Here is a 3,987-nt window from a genome sequence, read left to right on the forward strand (position 1 = left end):
GATCCGGTACGTGCAGGCGAACAATCAGGGGAACGTCAACCAGCTCGGCTGGGCCACGCCCACGCTCCAGTTATACGGCAGGTCTGTGTACTTGCTGCTGTGCAGGCTGGCGTACTATCTGGACGAAGCCATCTCCCTCGGCGGCTAAGGGAACGTTTTAGGCATCGCGCTGTGCGTGCGGGCTGGCCGGCTGAGCCCTCTGGTCACCGACCTGCCTCGTGCAAGGAGCCCATGGATATCGTTGTCCTCGCCACCGATTCCCACGGTGAGAGGTGCTTTTCAGTTGTCAGTGGATTCAATGGTTCTCTTCTTAATTTCTGATAAATGATGTTCAGTTGATCATAGTTATGCTGATGGGATTGCAAATGTCAATTGCATTATTCTGTACAGCATAACTAGTATTCTCATGAACTTCTGTGATTCGCTAACAGTTGATGCATGACACATGTTCACCAGATCACTATGTCATTCTGATGACAATAGACACTGCATTCTGTCTAAAATAGCTCATATGTTCAGTTCAGAGTACCTCTATAATTTCGAAGTTGCTGTTCTAAGATATGTGTGAAATAGTTGCTGCATGTACAATCCACTTCTTCGGAACTTTTGCTTCTTCAGGAAACGATAGCTTTTGTCAGTGAGGACTGAGGAGTAACCTGAAACATGCTTAGATAAAGCAGGAGCAATTCAGAAAATTGACTTGTTTCACTTGTCAAAAAAACTAGTATTGACCTTGCTACTGATTCCTCCTATCTTTTTTGTTATAATGTTTACAAAAGTTTGTTAGATTGTTGAACTGCTGCAAATAGTTGCATCACCCATAAACTCCTTCCTAACTGACTCGTGTTTTATCTTGCCTGTTTGTGAATTAAGCTGCTGCGCAACTGCGGCACCCGAATGTTGACGAACCCTAGAGGTGTATGAGAGCAGGACTACTGACAAAGCGACAACAACTTCGTGACAGATCTCTTCAGAAATCAAAATGCTGCTTCGGGTACAAGAGAAGTAGCCGTCATCTTTTTTTTCGTTCGTGTAGTTTCAGAAACCTCAGAAACTCTTCTGCTTTCTGGTAGCTTAGTTGGAGGAATTCTCCAGAAGGGAAACGGTATATCTTGACATCAGTTTCAGACTGCTGAAAAGCATTATTTCCACATATGGTTGAAAGATTTTTGCTTTGTGTAGTCACAATCTCCATCTCTGTCTGTTGATGACAAGAATGCAGCCGGCTTACTCTGTAATTGCTCCAGAATCCTCACACCAGATATTGCAGTCACAGTTTTCTGAACTAACCTTTTTCAGTTATTAACTGACAATCATGGCCATATCATTTATTTGCTGAAGGTATGTGCATAACTTCATCAGCCCAAGCACAATTTCCTTTATATGTTTTAATCAAATGATTAAGGCATCAAGCGTGATGTTTCCTTTTTGTTTTGTTAAAAAAAAAAGCTTGTGAGTAGTGAGTACTGAGTAGTCCCGACATTGTAGACAGGAAATCACCGCCGGTGATGATATTTCGTTGAGTAGTGAGTAGTCTCCTTTTTGTTTTGGCTGGCTACCCGCATCGTGTCTGTCTGGAGTCTGGGCCCCGACATGGGACCCACCTGTCAGTGGGCGGGCGGCACATCAACGTCACCTAGGGCGTGTTTGATAAGGTGGCCCAACAGCCCGGCTAGCTCCTGGGCTGCAAGTCCCGTATTTGATGTGTGTTTGGCCAGCTCCGAGGCAGGCGGATCTCCGTCCGTCCGCTCCGCACCAGCCCAGCCGCGACGAGGAGCGGGACGTCGACGGCGGAAGAGGAGGACGGGGACGAGCGGCCAGGAGAGGCGCGGGAGGAGACGGAACACGACGGACTCGGACCGGAAGTTGCGCTCCAGCGGCTCGGCGGTCGCGGGCTCGCCTCGGTCCCATCCGCCCGCTACCACCGCGCAGAGGTGGAGCCCGGGAGGAGGTCGAGTGCGGCGATGCAGAACAAGCAACCGTCGACCACCTCCACGTGGCCACGGAGCTGGAGCTGTGACATGCGCACCCCGCCGCTGCCCCCTAGCGAGACGCGAGCCGAGGCAGAGGATGGCGAGGAGAAGGTGGAGGGCCGCGGGCGCCATGGCCGCGCGGCGCGGTCGGCGTGGGCGCGCAGTCAAGGAAATAGGGCGGCCATCGTCGGGGTCGGGTGAGGGAGGACGATGGCCTCGAGCTCGGAAGGGAAGCCCACTGTTGCCACCCCTTTCCGCAAACGAGCCGGCGACCATCACCACGGCCGGGATTTGGCCGGCTGCCGCCATGTTCCCTTCCTCTTCACCGAGCCTGCGACCATCACCATGCTGCAACTCCCGCTCCGGCGGAAACCACCGTGGCGTCCTGCGGCATCAAGGCCGCCGGGGACGCGAAGGAGGCGGCGACCAACCACCACGGCGTTCTGTGCTCGCGGTCGCTGCCGCCGTCCCCGCGTTCTGTGCTGTCACGCCTGTGGAGTGCTCGACGAAATGTCAACATGGAGAGAAAGGTGAGAGTTTGGTGGTAAATCTACCGAAATTCTGGTGCAGAGTAACCATACCCATTTGAGCCAGAAATTAAACACAATCTCAGTTGACCCAGGCTTGTCTGGGCCAGTGAAGCAAACACATGACGTTGCAGTATATGAGCCATGCTCGAGCTGGCCAGGGCCAGGCCAGCTAGCCGAGTTGGGCAGGACCACTTTATCAAACATGCCCCTGCAGTCTCGCCAAGGCGTTGCCTTGAAATTCCACGACCTACCCCACGTCGGCACCCAAACCCTAAACCGCAACGAGCCAATGATCGCCTGCTCCACGCTCTCCTCTCCCTCCCCCTCACTTCGCACAGCCGTTCACCTTCGCCCCTGCAGCAGAAGCACCAACGCGGTTCGCCTTGCCAAACAGGGCGCTGTGCGCACGGGGCGTACCTTCACGGCTTCACGCAATCACACCGACAACGACGAGGACGGGCTGGACCCTGTGCTCGCCCCGTGTGTCGCTGAACGCGGCGTGGGCGGTGCACCGCCTCTTGCACGACAGCAACACCTACGTCCTCCTCCATGGTGCCGCTACAACCGGTACCTCGCCTACAGCGGCCACCGCATTGTCCAGTGCGCTCGACGCCCCGGAGGACGACATCCTCTGGGAAGCCGTTAGGCTTGGCCCCCTGGGGACTCTGTAACTTTGCTCGTGAAGAGTCCAACAGCAAATCGCACTCGTTTTTCTCGTTCGACTCGAACTCGAACGTGCTATGCACGCATGAGTTGAGTCCGATCTGCCATGCCGCTCGCTCCATATATACACCACGCCCATGCCGCCTCTGCTAGCAACACAACTTGTCGCACCCCCTCGTGTTCGTCAACTCTCCACGTCGATCGCACATGCGATGGGAAGAGGAAGTTGATGGCGGAGCCTGTTAGATACTCCCTGTGTGCTAAGTTTAGATAAGTTTGCACTAGTTTGCACTGCATGTTTGCTTTCAGTTCAGATGCACACGCGCAAGCTCCAGACTATGGATGCCACGCGCAAGTCGGAGGTCGTGGCGTGAGAGCTGCTCAGCCACGAGTATGGGCATGCAGTCGTGGACGAGGACGCGGTGCGTGGGGATGGATGCGCACACTTCTCGCGTCGTGCGCGCTATGATTTGCATGGCTCTGCTATAAAGTTCAGAATAAATAGAGCAAAGATAGAACAGAAAAGCTGCGCTTTCAGGCAGCACCAAAATTCACCGTGTTCCGGTTCTTTGTGTGCGTTGAGTTCTTGTCTTCCTGTGTTCACCTCCGGCTTCTTGTCCTCGCCGTCGGCGTTCACCGCCGTCTGTTTCCAACAAGTGGCATCGGAGCTAGGTTGCGAGGAATCCCGTCGTCGCCATGGTGTCTCCGACGAGACCTCGTGGTGGTTCACCGGCCGGGAAGAAGAACGATGGTTCCAGCGGCTCAGGCGCCAAGACACTGCAGCACACGCCTTCGCCGACCCGTTCCCCTACTCACCGTTC

Source organism: Miscanthus floridulus, chromosome 18 (assembly GCF_019320115.1).
Source record: "Miscanthus floridulus cultivar M001 chromosome 18, ASM1932011v1, whole genome shotgun sequence".
Taxonomy (NCBI): domain Eukaryota; kingdom Viridiplantae; phylum Streptophyta; class Magnoliopsida; order Poales; family Poaceae; genus Miscanthus; species Miscanthus floridulus.